At 44.3% G+C, this 15,984-nt stretch overlaps 1 non-coding gene across 1 annotated transcript; it reads left to right on the forward strand.

Moving 5' to 3' along the window:
* The first annotated feature begins 2,616 nt into the window (after nt 1-2,616).
* On the forward strand, nt 2,617-2,721 carry LOC120879740. Its single transcript, XR_005724884.1, has one exon. It is a non-coding gene; the product is annotated as a U6 spliceosomal RNA (small nuclear RNA).
* Nucleotides 2,722-15,984: the final 13,263 nt, after the last annotated feature.

A 15,984-nucleotide genomic window follows, 5' to 3' on the forward strand; every position in this document is an offset into this window, starting at 1 on the left:
AACATAGAAGCAGGCTAAACGTCCATCAACAAGAGGAATGGCTAAAGATGTTGTACATTTATACAACGGAATATTACTTAGCCATGAAAATGAATGACACAATGCCATTTGCCACAACACGGATAGACCTAGAGACTGTCATGCTGAGTGAAGTAAGTCAGACAGAGAAGGAGAAATATCATGTGACATCCCTTATGTGGGGAATTTGAAAAGAAATTATAGAAATGAACTTGCAAAACAGAAAGAAACAGAGAACGGATTTACAGTTGGCGAGGGGAGGGCATAGTTAGAAAGTTTGGGAATGACATGTACGCACTGCTATATTTAAGATGGGTAACTAACAAGGCCCTACTGTATAGCACATGGAACTCTGCTCACTGTTCTGGGACAGCCTGGATGTTACGGGGGCTTGGGGGAGAATGGACGCATGTGTGTATACGGCTGAGTCCCTCCCCTGAAACTATCATGAAGTGAAGTCAAGTGAAGTGAAGTCGCTCAGTCGTGTCTGACTCTTTGCAACACCATGGACTGTAGCCTACTACGCTCCTCCATCCATGGGATTTTCCAGGCAAGAGTATACTGGAGTGGGGTGCCATTGCCTTCTCCAGAGGATCTTCCTGACCCCGGGACTTAACCCAGATCTCCCTCACTGTAGGCAGACGCTTTACCATCTGAGCCACCAGGGAAGTGACTATCATAGTATTGTTAATCGGCTGTACCCCAATACAAAATTAAAAGTTCAAAGTAAATAAATAAAATTAAGAGTAAAAAGTAGTTATTAGATCACTTCTCAATCAAAATATAAAAATTTCAGGGTGAAAATTTCTTTTATCATTAAAACTACAAAATTTTATACTCCAAACATCATTTCACTAAAACATATGAAACATAAAATTATCATCCTGCTTTTGCTGCTCTTTCATGAAATGACTACAAAATATATAAATACAGTTTAATATTCAAAAGGAAAATTGAAGAGTTTCTTTACATATATCAACACTTTTATTAAGATCACTGTCTGCATTTAATTTTATTTTCATTTTGATTGAAGATATAATGTCTTACTAAAAATAGGAGTTAAAAATATACTATGAATTAACAATTGGTAAACTAAAATCGCTTTGTAGTTAAAAAGGTTCTGTAGAAAATCGTGTACTATTGTACCAAATGTTTCTTTGGATCCCCAATACATACTTTTTCAGGATTTATCATTTATGCATGTTTGAGTGCTTAGTTGCTAAGTCATGTCCCACTCTTTGAGACCCAGTGGACTGTAGCCTGCCAGGCTCCTCTGCCCATGGGATTTCCCAGGTGAGAATACCGGAGTGGGTTGCCCTGTTCTACTCCAGGGGATCTTCCCCAGCCGGGGACAGAACCTGCGTCTCCTCCGTCTCCTGTTTTGCAGCTGGGTTCTTTACCAATCCAGAAAATTCATCCTCAGTTATTTTCCCCCACTGATTAATTACAGAACTAATTGTTCACACAATTGGAATGTTTCCTATGTATATATGTTTTCTCCTGAGGATAGTTTGAAGTTATTTACACTTCAGTGATTAATTTAAATAGTTTGTATCACAAAAATATCAGCTTCAAACAAGACACAGAGAGTAGCAACTTCACTTGCTGACTGACATGCGTTTGACTGATCCATGCAGGATGTGCTTCCAGAAAGGCTTTAGGGAAGTTCACACAAACACACACAACGTACCAAGATAAAACACGATTAAAACTCAGTTGGATCTGGTGAGCCGCCTGTTCTTTCACTCCTGTGTCCCTATCCTACCTTCCTACAAAGGCCACACAGTGTTACTCAAACACCTTAATTCTTTGCAAGAAAAAAACAGACCTATCAGAGAGAGTCAATTTTATTGAGACACATGGCACTGAATGTTCTAGAATGTCACCTGTGGGAATTCGGACCATTCATGGATCTGCAATTTGGACAGTTTTGCTTGTCACAGATGTATTTCATGTGACCACCTGACCATTCTTAATTATACCTCTTTGCAGACTCCTTCTTTGCTTTTTAAAAAGGGGAGATGTTGACTTCCTAATCACAAGTTCACACAGAAGAAATAAGAGCTGGAATTTATGACACTAGCTTTGCAGGAGCTTAGAAAATGCTGACGAAAATGCTGAAACACTCTGTGCTGTGGGACTAGCACACGCCGACCATCCAAGATAAATAGCTTTAAGCACCTGGAGCAATGAGGGAGAAAGCACGGCCTCTAGCCAGGCCACCATCACATTCACCTTCTCAGGGACCCAGCTCAACTAAGGCCTAATCGAAAGGTCATTTATGCCTACATATGACCTCTTGATTTGACCTATTTGGTAACATTAAAATTTCAACTGATAAAATTATATTCATTGAGTTTTACCAAAGTCTCCATTAGTTTAGCAAATTTCCTTGCCAGTGCAGGAGACATAAGAGATGCAGGTTCAGTCCCTGAGTTGGGAAGATCCCCTAGAGGAGGGCATAGCCATCATAATAATAGTGGGCATAGAGTTAGAACCAGTAAATGGATTTTCCCCATGGTAATTACAGCTCCTGACATTTACCTGAAAGGGAAAAATTTAGAGGAAAACATAAGCAGTCAAAAACATTGGCTTAGAGTGCTTGCTTCAGAAGCATGTACACTGAAGCTGAAATGATACAAAGAATTAGCATTTCCTTTGAGTGAAGATGACATGCAAATTAAAGAAGTGTTCCACATTTTTTTAAAAAAACAAACAAACATTGGCTTAGATACACAAGGAGTACAGAAAGATGCCTAGACATACAATATGATCCAAATCCCTATTTCTCAGAAACAAGGAAGAAATTATTTGTTTTGTACAGAATGGCCTCCATGAGCTAGTAGCAGGCCCTGGCTTAAATCAGAAATGGAAGCAAGTGCTGAATGAATGCCTTTTCTATACCACAGAGACCTCTCTCTGTAGACTCTTCTTTCAGATCCCCTGGAGAAGGAAATGGCAACCCGCTCCAGTACTCTTGCCTGGAGAACTCCATGGACAGAGCATCTTGGTGGACTATGCAGTCCATGGGGTTGCAAGGAGTCAGACACGACAGAGCAACTAACTTCAAATATTTACATAATGACGATTGAGAGATGTATTAGAACTGCCCTTTAGAAGCCAAAGATTTCCTTTTTCCCCCAAGGAAATAAAATTCTATTTCTTGGGTACCTGGAAGCAGCAGTCTGGAGGAAAGGAGTGAATATGTGTAAGGCCTTCCAGAGACTGGATTACTGAGATAAGCTTGGGGTGGAATGAAAATGTATCTCTTACCCCAGAAGTACAAATGACAAATCTTTTACATTTCACCATTTCCAAGGTATGGTCATTTTTGCTTCCCTGACTGTTGCTAAGGTGCTATTTGGTTCCTGTGAAAGTGAAAGTGATAGTCACTCAGTTGTGACCCCATGGACTGTAGCCCACCAGGCTCCTCTGTCTGTGGAACTCTCCAGGCAAGAATACTGGAGTGGGTAGACATTTCCTTCTCCAAGGGATCTTCCCAACCCAAGGATCGAACCGAGGTCTCCTATGTTGCACATGGATTCTTTACCATCTGAGTAACCAGGGAACTCCATCTGGCCCCTATGCACCTTTCTCCGCAGCTCAATTTGGCTCGTTCCTTTCTGTTTGGTTGGCTTAGTTTATCCCTATTGTTTCCCAACACCAAGTCCAGGTCTCACTTTCTCCAAGACACCTTGCTGACACTCCCTGGAGCAGGCTGGGGCTTCTATATGAGAGCCTGCTCAACCACTGTTGTAGTGGCTGCTAGTGATTACCACACTGCGCCTCCATTGCTCTGTACCACTGAGCAGTGAACTCCTAGAGCACAGGGTCTAAGTTTTCCACCTCTGTCTCCCTGGCAGAGAACCTGAAGCATGGTGGATGTTCAAAGAAGACTTTAATCGATGAAACTCCAGCCCTTTCTCTTTTCTGACACCATCAGAGTCTGTGCTGGGTTCTACACAAGCCCTTTATTATCCCCTCATGAAGGAGTCTTAGAATGCAAGCGACAGAGGCTAGGTTCCAAAGATAACACTCCATCTACTTTGATGCAAAATAAACAGTGGGACATCATTAAGCCACTCCAAGACGCTTACTCCTTGGAAGAAAAGTTATGACCAACCTAGATAGTATATTCAAAACCAGAGACATTACTTTGCCGACTAAGGTCCGTCTAGTCAAGGCTATGGTTTTTCCTGTGGTCATGTATGGATGTGAGAGTTGGACTGTGAAGAAGGCTGAGCACCGAAGAATTGATGCTTTTGAACTGTGGTGTTGGAGAAGACTCTTGAGAGTCCTTTGGACTGCAAGGAGATCCAACCAGTCCATTCTAAAGGAGATCAGTCTTAGGTGTTCATTGGAAGGACTGATGCTAAAGCGGAACCTCCAATACTTTGGCCACTTCATGCGAAGAGTTGACTCATTGGAAAAGACTCTGATGCTGGGAGGGATTGGGGGCAGGAGGAGAAGGGGACAACAGAAGATGAGATGGCTGGATGGCATCACTGACTCAATGGATGTGAGTCTGATTGAACTCCGGGAGATGGTGATGGACAGGGAGGCCTGGCATGCTGCGATTCATGGGGTCGCAAAGAGTTGGACACGACTGAGCGACTGAACTGAACTGAACTGAACTAGTAATAAATGGCTTGTGAAACACCTCATGTGAGATTACAATTTATAGATGTCTTATCAATCTGAAGTTGCCAATATAGATGCCTTACCAATCTGATTAACCAGCACCCATGGATCAGGAAAAAGAAAGTTCTGTGGAATAGACATGTCCCCAAAACACACGGAGACACAAATATAACCTTGGTCATGGGTGTGTGTACTCACTCAGTCGTGCCTGACTCTTTGCGATCCCGTGGACTGCAGCCCACCAGTTTCCTCCATCCATGGAAATTCTCAGGCGAGAATACTGGAGCAGGTTACCATTTCTTCCTCCAGGGGATCTTCCTGACCTAGATATCTTGTGTCTCCAGCATTAGCAGGTGGATTATTTACCACTGTGTCCCATGGGAAGTCCTGGCTCATGTGAATTATGAAATTATGAGAGCTCCATCTGTATCATTGACAGCAGATGCTTCCCCAGATTACCTATGTTAAACCCAAAGATATGAGGTGAGAGAAGCAACTCTCAAGAAACCAAAGTTAAATGGTACTTTACAATAACACAAGAGTATCTCCCTATAGCAAATTTATAAAGACTCCCCTCCAAGGTGTGCTAACACAGACGGGTAAGGTATAGTAAATTTAGGAACTACCTACTGCTTCTGTTAAATCCACATAGACTTATTTGTTAGCCAAGCCCACCCTATTTTCCTGCTTGGGATTTAAAAAAAAAAAAAAACCTAGCTGTTTCAGTCAGTTCAGTTGCTCAGTCATGTCCAACTGTTTGCAACCCCATGGATTGCCACATGCCAGGCCTCCGTGTCCATCACCAACTCCCAGAGTTTACTCAAACTCATGTCCATCAAGTCATTGATGCCATCCAACCGTCTCATCCTGTATCATCCCCTTCTCCTCCTGTCTTCAATCTTTCCCAGCATCAGGGTCTTTTCCAATGAATCAGTCCTTCACATCAGGTGGCTTTAGCATCAGTCCTTCCAATGAATATTCAGGCCTGATCTCCTTTAGGATGAACTGGTTTGATCTCCTTGCTGTCCAAGAGACTCTCAAGAGTCTTCTCCAACACCACAGTTCAAAAGCATCAATTCTTTGGCACTCAGCTTTCTTTGTAGTTCAACTCTCACATCCATACATGACTACTGGAAAAACCACAGCTTTGACTAGATGGACCTTTGTTGGTAAAGATTTCATGGCTGTAGTCACCATCTGCAGTAATTTTAATACTATAAACCCAGATTACAGTCCTGATTCACAGAGCTACAGTAGGTGTTGAGTTAAACTGGTTGAGGAAATAACATCAAGAGAAATTTGACAAGATGAGTTCTGAGCTGAAATAAGGGTTTATGCCTTTATTCCATGGTTATTAAGGTGAAAAGTATACAAAATGGATTAGAGGATCAAATGTGCTTGTGTTGTTGGACTGGACTCTTTCCATGTTTCATTTTGGCATTAAATGCTATGATTCTAAGATAAGAGTCTCAAAACAGCCTTTTTCCTCAGGTGCCACTGAGGACACCTATGAACACCCACGTGGAGGGAGCCACCCTGTGTGCCCTGTCTCCTGGCAGTTGGGTGCATACAGAGCACAAGCCAGGAGTCATCACCCCCTCTAAGAAGGGGCAGAGATGCCAGTGCAGGGTCTCAGAATCAAACAGAAGATGAAGAGATCAAAAATCAGAAGCAACGAGAGATGAGGGTTTTAAATCAAAGTGCTGTGCACTGTTCAGAATCTGTAAACATCCACGTTCTCCATGCAGGTCAATGTTGATGCCACATCCTTAGTAATTCAGTCTTGTAAAACTCCTGTTTGATGCTCAGTTTTGTTGTGGGACATTTGCATTAAACTGTGTGAGGCTGTGGATTCTGCATCGGGAGCTGAGTGGAGCACATAATAGTCAGGGTCCCACCGTGCCCCCATATCGCACTTGGGCGCGAGCAGATCTCTGCATTGAGTTTGGTCCAGCGATGATGAGAAAGAGTGAGGACCTCAACCCAGAGAGTCCACCAAAGTGAAATATCTGCCAGGATTCTCAGGGGTGTTTGAAACAGAAGCTAGCATGAGAGAAATGGACCTTGACAAGGGGTGAAGGATGATTAAAAGCATCAGATATGACAGTCAGGGCACAGGTTTGCCTGAAGGTTGGCAATGCTACTGTCTCATTGAAGTCCCTGAACAACAACTGTCAACCTTTTAAGGTGTAAGGAGTTACTTTGGCATGAAGGCAACTACTTTAGGCAACAAAATGCAGTAATTTTTCTGAGATATCAAAGCCTCTCTTTCACTACTTTCTGGATGAGATGAATCATAAGAACATTTCGTTTCTACACTGATGTCCCCCATGGACCCCATCCAAGTCCAATACCAGCTTTCCATGAATATGAGTTACTGGTGCATGGACAAGAATGATGAGAATTCGGTGGACCTGCACATCCAATGTCTCAGTCTTTGTTGAAAAAACCATCAACATCACATAAAAGGCATCCAGTTAAACACATGTGGGGTGTAGCATAAGGCAAAGTTCTACATGTAGCAAAAATGACCAGCCCTCTTGGGAAAATAGAGCCCATCAGTAAAATGGGTTTTATTTCTACTCTGAAATTACTGGCTAAAATCAGAAAGCAGACATGAAAGAGAAAATGGGAGAGATGAGAGAATTCCATTATATTTGCATTTTTAATTCATGTACAATTATTTTTGTAGGTTGTCGGATCTTTTTTCTATTAGAATATGGAATTGGTCCAATGTTTTTATTTAATAATAGATATGTTATGGGACCATGCAGAGATATCACGCATGTATTAAGGACTTTGTACTTTTTATCCTACAAGCACTGAGAAAAACCACTGGAAGTTTTTATTAAGGGCAAGGCATGATTAAATTTACTTCAGAATCTAAAAGAACATTCCCTTTAGAGTACACAAAACGGATTAGAGGATCAAGTGTGCTTGTGTTGTTGGATTGGACTATTTCCATGTTTCTTTTTGGCATTAAATGCTATGATTCTAAGATGAGAGTCTCAAAACAGCCTTTTTCCCTTGTATATGAGTTGCATGAACTTGACCAAAAGTAGCATTCTGTAGAAACTCTTCAAGAAATGGTATTACACTCTCCAAAGTGGCAAAGAACAGCTCTGACTTTATAAGACAACACAACTTGCAAGAGGCCAACAATAAATTCAAACAGAGTATTCAACAAATTCTGCACCAAACAGAGTATCTGTGTTCTGTTTTTAATGCCTTTCAGAATGTCAAGATTTCAAAGAAGTCTATGTGACAGCTGCAAAGATCATATTGTGCTATAGGTCACTTTAGAAATTTTATTATAGATAGATAGATAGATAAATCAGTTGCCAAAACTATTAATTTTAATATAGACTATTTACTAAAAAGCCATTTACTACATTTTAGTATAGGCCATTTACTAAAAGGATGGGAGTTGTATGGATGAACTCAGTCGGTTCTTTCACTGAACCAAACTCAAGGCAATTCTGTGAATCCTCAGATGTATATTTTCCCTGGTCAATCAATTATGAAGTTCTGGATATCTATTGCAGAGTAACAACTAACTGGATTAAAACAATTGGTTGTTATCTCTCACAGTTCTGGAAACTGATGAGTCATCTGAGCACCTGCATCTTAGTGTCCACATCCATTGAGGGAGGTCAGGGCTGAGTCTGGAGATGTCGGAAGTCTTCTTTACTACATGCCTGGCATTGGTCTTGGATGCAAAATGGGTGGTAAAGTTGGGGGTAGACCAAGCATCTCTTTCCATTTGTTAAACAATGTTGGAATCCTTGCATGTACAGTAGTTTCAAGGGTTCGAGCATCATGCATGGCACCTGAATTACACCAGAGCAGGTGATGTGAGGAAACACACAGAAGTTTCACAGTGTCACTTAGGTTTCCTGTAACTTAGTCTCAGGAAGCAGCACCACTAACACTGCATTCTCCTGGTCTTGGTCACACAGGGTCAGCTTGAACTAATGCGAGAGAAGGCTACCCAAGGGGGACAAACACCAGCAGGCATGGTTCATCAAGGCCATCTGGTAAACTAGTTTGTTGTCCAGTCACCAAGTTGTGTTTGACTCATTGCAATCCGTGAACTGCAGCACGCCAGGCTTCCCTGTCCTTCACTCTCTCTCAGAGTTTACTCAAACTCACGCCCATTGAGTTGGTGATGCCATCCAACCATCTCATCCTCTGTTGCCCCCTTCTCCCCCTGTCTTCAATCTTCCGCAGCATCAGGGTCTTTCCCAGTGAGTTGGCTCTTCGCATCAGATGGCAGAATTTTTGGTGCTTCAGTTTCAGCATCAGTCCTTCCAATGAATATTCAGGGTTGACTTCCTATAGGATTGACTGTTTGATTGCCGTTCATCTACTGGAGGCTAGTGGAGCAAAGAAGATGTGATGATTAAGAGAGTACAGTTTTTCAGCCCAGTTCTTTTGAATGAAAGGGATGCATGCTACACAGTAGATCAGTGCTGTAATATCTTATTAAGCAGATTCCACCTAGGAAGCCAGTTTAACTAAAGAGGAAACTCATTTATTACCATTTAATGTTTCTTAATATTTGGGGAGGAAACAGGGAGTAAGATAGGTACTGAGCATTGCTATTTCTTGCTCTCACAAAAGGATTAAATAATGGAAATATCTCTCGGAATCCATAGGTTAAGTTTACTTGATAAAAGTGTCAGGAATGGCTATTTACTGCCAGGAAATGAGGGACCAGCCCAGTGATTAGAATCCCTCAGACTCTTGAATAATCCCAGCAGTCAAGGAAGCTGGTAACTGATTTATCTGTAAACCAGAAATGTCCGTTGCCTCTATCATCGACCAGGAGGGTGTCGTGTCAAGATGCTGTAATGTGTGCTGCCTGGTACAAATTATCTGCAATGAATGGATCTGTTTCTCCTCATTTTCTTCATCCTTTAGAGGTTAATGGACACGAGAATCACTCCAGAAACCCCAAAACCCCAGGGCTTTTGTGTTACACTCTGTAGCTATCTAAATTCTCATGATTACAAAAGTTGAATCTCAATTTTTAAAAAAATTCCAAAAATACTTTAAAAGTACCATCTTGTTTAATTTTTTGTTCAGCTGCTCAGTCGCCCGACTCTGTGCAACACCATGGACTGCAACACACCAGGTTTCCCTGTCCTTCACCCTCTCCCAGAGTTGCTCAAACTCTTGTCCGTTGAGTTGGTGATGCCATCCAACCATCTCATCCTCTGTCATTCCCTTCTCCTCTTGCCTTCAATCTTTCCCAGCATCAGGGTCTTTTCCAATGAGTCACCTCTTTGCATCAGGTGGCCAAATTATTGGAGTTTCAGCTTCAGCATCAGTCCTTCCAATGACTATTCGGGGTTGATTTCCTTTGGGAATCACTGGTTTGATCTCCTTGCTGTCCAAAGGACTCTCGAGAGTCTTCTCCAGCACCACAGTTCAAAAGCATCAATTCTTCAGTGTTCAGCCTTTCTTATGATTCAACTGACCATCCATACATAGCCACTGGAAAAACAATAGCTTTGACTAGATGGACTTCTGTCAGCAAAGTGACATCTCTGCTTTTTAATATGCTGTCTAGGTTTGTCATAGCTTTTTTTCCAAGGAGCAAGCATCTTTTAATTTTATGGCTGCTGTCACTGTCCACAGTGATTTTGGAGCCCAAGAATGACCTCGAGACAAATCAAGTTTGTCTTCAGCAGGACAGAAGTGAGGAGGCTGCTGACTAATACAGAGCAATCCCACACTAGAGTTTAAGCCAGGAAAGAAAAATGCCCATGTGATTGGAATCTGTGGAAGGAGAATCTCCGTGAGCACCAGGAGCGATTCCAAACTCTGGAGAAGAGCTCGCAAAGCCTGGAGCCCCCAGACAAGGAGGACTTAAATGCTCAGGGATTGGGGGTGGTCTCAGCCATGGAGAGACCCACCCAGCCCCAACCTCACCGGTGAAGTCTGTGTCTGCAGAGGAGAGCAACTTTGCCACCCATTGGACCACTGGAGACCCAGGGAGACATAGCAACAAGCACCAGGACAAGACGGATGTTGCGCACACACAGAAGGTACAATCACGTGAGGATGGCTGGTCTATGGATGGGTTTTCAGGGGACGGGACTCAACGTGGATTTGCAGACACAAAGCCGTCAGGCTACTACATGTGCCCTGTAAATAAGCTTTTCTTCTTTTCCAACTTCTAGAAGTCTGGAGTGAGTGATGTTTGTAAACTGACTGGAGCAGTTTAACAGACAGGTGTGGATATTTGAGGCGAGCAGCTCATCTCCACCTGGGGGACAGGAGAGCGGCCAGAGGCAGGGCAGGGTGGCAACGGGGCTCATCGCTCATTACTCGCAGAGTCCTCTTGTGTTGGTTGAGGGGGCTCTGCGTCACCTCCAGGGGAGGGTGTGTGGGGTCCTAATGCCTTCGGGGTCCAGTCACCCTCATGCCTCACCCAGGGGCCCCAAACGTGGTAGTAAAATGGTAGTGAGAATGCACATTCGGGCACAACCCCACCTCTTGGGACTCAGAAGCCTCAGGAATAAATGTAAGCCTGGCTCTGAGCTGACTGAGTCAACACAAGAACCGTTCACAGCAGCCCTGCGAGGCTCTTAGGGAACACATTCGGCACTGATCCTGGTTGGTTCACAGTCCAGGCGCTTTTTCTCTTTATTTCACTTTTAGTAAGTCTCCCCAGATTCCCAGGATTAACAGAAGAATGCAGTGGCAGGAAAGCCCTGCCCTGGGGGCTTTAGGAATTGTTTCTATAACCTTGTAGTTTTACAGCCATCTTGCCAACTCTGTCCGTTTGGAGTTCATCCTCCTTAAGACAAAGCACAGGCTTTGGACCAGCACACCTCTGACCTTCCGTGGCATTTAGATGAGACCACGAATGACCATAAAGCATAAGCAGATTAGTGTTGACTCCATTCCTTCATCATTCACTGATTCCACATGTGTCCGTGCCTGAAAGTCATGATAACAGAGGTGATGCCGTGTAGCCCGGGTCCTCAAGCAGCCCCACAGTCAGGAAGGGACAGAAGCACAATATCTTTGATTACATTCATTGATATATTAAAGGCAATTAATGCTTAAGGTTTATTAGAAAAAAGGAAGACCTCTGACTGACACTCACAATCAGACATCATTTGGGTCCACGGCTGTCAGAGAGCCCACACCCACAAGGCACCTGTGATTCAGGAGGAGAGTCCCCAGGCGTCCCTCACAGCAGCTTGTGGGAGGTCAGTGAAATAAGAGCTCCTCAGATGAGCAGGACAGATTAAAGTCCTACCACCTGCTTTGGCACGCTTCTGAGGGGTCTTTAAACCCTGAGACAATGATAGGACTCAACTCAGAAAGGAAGGTGTCTAAATGATACCCCCAAACCTGAGACTGTAATAAAAATGTGACAGACACTCCACACAAGAGGTGATTTTCCCCCAGCCACAGTCATGACCGATAATACGTTTCATTATCTCAGAACTGCGTGAGCTACACAGATGAGAACAAGTGAGATTCTGGGGGTTGAATCTTCTCAAAATTTCCCAGCTGGTGATGGTGTTCTTAAATTTCTTTTAGTTGGAAATGCTTTCCTATTTGTTGAAACAAAGGATGCCAACCCCACATGGCCTTCAATCAGTTGCTGATTTTACATGGGATACACTGGAGCAGGGTGCGTTATCATAACGCCCCCCGACAACTCCAACAGAAAAGCTTCTCATGATGGACTGTGGCCAGCTCCCTCAAGGCAGCCACTTGAACATTTGTATCCACCTCTTAGCCCTCCTGGCTTTTGCCCTGTGTTGCGTTTGCTTGACTTCTAGAGTTAAAGTTGCCCTCTGCTGTTTTTTTCTTTATTGTCCATTAGTTCTGCTGTGTGAGCTCAGGGTGACTGTCACTTGAATCCCTGGGCAAAGGTCTAGAGAGAGACCCCACTTCACAGAGAAGGGCAACACTAAGCAGTTATCAGACCATGGGGGAGAGGACTCGGATGTCAAGGACAACCAGAGGTGCTCCTCTCAGGTCAGAGCTGAGAACCACAGACCAGTAAACTGGGAGGAGCAGGGGGCTGGCTCTGCAGTCCCCGCCACACAGGGACCCATGAGGGGAAAGGCAAGGCTTAGGGCAGGCTGGGGACCTGCCCTGACCGCCCCGAGGGGGCAGTGCGGGGTCCTGATGGCAGGGCGCCTCATTCCTGAAGACCTCGGCCTCCCAAGCCCTGAGCCTGGCTATTCTCTCAGTCGGCTGAAATGACAGTGTTTCTCCAAGAATGGGACTCTTTTCAGACTTGGAAGAAAGGCTGTGCTCCCAACAGCACAGCATGTTTCTTTCCAGGGCAGGATCCGTGAAGCTTAAAGCTGAAGGCTGACTAAATCACACCAGCGTGTCATGCCCGGGTGTCCCAGCAAACGCCTGTCTCAGCTCTGATGTGGAGCCGTGCAGAGGGGGCACGTGGTCTGCAGCCCTTACTGCTCCTGAACCAGAGGAGGGGGCATGCAGGGACCACGGGGGTGAGGAAGAGAAGGGGGACTCGGCCTCCTTCCATGTCCAACCATGTCTGACAGGGTGGGTCCCACACTGGCTGGGCTGAGACCCGAGGCTAGTGAATCTGCGGAGCACGTGTGTGTATGGAATGGAGGGTGTGTGGGGGGGAGTAGCTGTGAGAGAAAAAGAGAGAGAGGTGGGGTGGAAAATGCCTGTGATAATACTTGTGTTTGTACTCTATGCTTAAAAATGTGATTGTGAGCACATGGGTATTGTTGAGTGCATGATGAACGTAAGAGCGTGCATGAGTGTAAAGGTGTTTGTGAGTGTGGGTGTTTTGTGTTTGTGGATGTGAGTGGACTGTGTGAAAATATGAGGTTGTAGTTGTGGCTACACAAATGAGTATGAGTGTGTATGAGAGTATGCGAATGTATTTGTGCATCTGTGAGTGACTGAATGAGAGAAGGTGTGTGTGAAAGGGCTGTGTGCTGGTGTGTTCTGTAGGATTGGGGAAATGTGGTGAGAAGGGACACGGAGAGCGTCTTAAGCACTTTCCAGGGAAAGCATGAACCCTGCTTTTTCCCCAAACTCGTGCACACATGTCTTGCTGAACCACAGGTCCAGGGAGCCTGGAAAAGTGATGTGGAAACCCTGGAAGATGAAAACCGGGACCCCTCTAGACACAGTGCCCCCGTGCACATTCTTGTCCCGGCCCATCAGCCCCTTCGCCTTGGGCAGCTCTCAGTCTAGGCGTAGGCTGGCAGCATCGATGGAGAGAAAGCCCACCATTCCCTTGGGCAGGCCTGTTCTCCTGCTCCCATCTGTTCTCAGCCTGTCTTCCCTTCATGCTTTCAAAACATATGACACTGATCACTTCTGGGCAGTAATTTTCAAAAAGAAATGATCTTGAAAAGGCCCATTCATTTTAGATTCTTCTTCCATACGCCTGTTGAAGCAACTTATGTGACAAAATGAGCAGAAGTTGGAAGAATTTATGGATTTGTGTTTCTGCATTGCCCTGAAGGAACGTCTATAACTGGGCACTGAGAGCTTATTGGAAAGTCCTAACTGGGGGACGCGGCTGCACTAGCTTCCCTTGCAGATGGAACGTCCCTCTCCTGCAGGGGAAAGTCTTCCTCTGACAGGTGTTGAAGGGCTGTGGGGAGCAAAGGGAAACCCCCATCACAGCCTCCTCTTCTGTCAAATCTCTCTGAGAAAACAAGTGTCATCAGCTCTCAACTCCCAAAACAACTTTTTTCAATCCAGGACATCTCCAGAAGAGGGAAACGCATTCCCTGAGAAAGAAGGCAAAGACGCAAGAGCAAAGAAAATGACAGACTGGTGGAACGTCCCATGGATGAGACCCTGGGGCCAGGAATCAAGACCCAAGGCTTCGTCTTCAGCTTCTGCAACTTGATGTGTGATTCCGATTCTGAAATATTAAAATCGAGATAGATATATTTAATAATTATTTTGAGAAAACTTGCCTTATTTTACGGTTATCAAAATCCCATTAGAAAAGTCTGTATCTACTACAGAATTTGAGGCACAAACTAAGAGCTGTCAGTGTTACCTCCTCCATACGAGGGAGTTTCTATGTTGGTGATGCTGAACATTGGCTCCAGGCGAACAGGAGTGGAGACATTTCAACCTTCCCCTGACCTTGATCTTGGGTCCATTCTTCAGCTGCATATGGTGCCCACTGCAGCCATGGTGTCAGGAGATGACCTACATAAAGAAAAAGCAGAGGTGATCAGAGTCTCAGTGTTCCCAGAGAATGTGACCCCACTCTGTTATCACTTGGTACTGGCTGCTTTTTCTTTTCTGAAAATGCAAATAATGTCCTCCCTTTATCTATACAGATGGGTATAAGTGTCATACATATTGATATAGTTGATCCTACTAGAAAAATAGGGGCTTCCCTGGTGGCTCAATGGTAAAAGAATCCGTCTGTAAATGCAGGAAATTAGGGTTCAGTCTGTAGGTGGAGAAGATCCCCTGGAGGAGGAAATGGCATCCCACTCCAGTATTATTGCCTGGAGAATTCCATAGACACAGGAGCCCCCGAGGGCTACAACCCATGGGGTCGCAAAAGAGTTGGACACAACTTAGTGACTAAACCACAGGAAGAATATCCCTCCTGATTTGTTTCTTTATGGGTTTTCATTTTTATGACCTCCATGGTTTTAAGGTTCAACCCAGAGCCAAGGAGAAAATTCCTGCTAATGCTGAGAAAGACATTTCTGTATCATTTCTAACATTTTCATTTCCGAGAAGAACAGCACCTGCGGCCGGGACTCTTGCCTGAGTTCTCCTTACTGACATAAAGTAGAGACCCAGAAGGATTTTTAAAACCTCTTGATTGGAGAAGGGCGGGGAAGACTGCAGTTTCACACATTAACGACATTCTGGAAAATTATTTGGGTCACCTGTACTGGGCCTGTGTTAATCTGTCTACACCAGTACCCGTGGACGTGCTCTGGTGTCCTCCAGGCTCAGAGGGCAACCCAGTGTTCCCCACTGTTGCACGTGCTACACACAACTGAGAGAGAAACAAGGGTGATAAAATCAGCTTTCCACACTTAGCACGAGAGTATTTTTCATTACCAGGTCACTCTATTCAGACGATAAAAACTCCTGTACGTATTGCTGTATGGTGACCAGGCCTTGCATCTAATGAGAAAGGCATCTCCTTCAGTGAAGCTGAATATGAGTGCTTCAGCTTTAAGCTCCTTTGATCTATTACTCATTGACGAGAAGCCAGGTTGTTGGTTCTGAGGAGATAGTGAAGCTTAAAGGTCAATGTGATGTTTAGGTTAAAAGAAAAGAAAGTCAGACTTCCAAAGTGGTATGTTT

The sequence above is a fragment of the Oryx dammah genome, unplaced genomic scaffold, assembly GCF_014754425.2.
Source record: "Oryx dammah isolate SB20612 unplaced genomic scaffold, SCBI_Odam_1.1 HiC_scaffold_20, whole genome shotgun sequence".
Lineage (NCBI taxonomy): Eukaryota > Metazoa > Chordata > Mammalia > Artiodactyla > Bovidae > Oryx > Oryx dammah.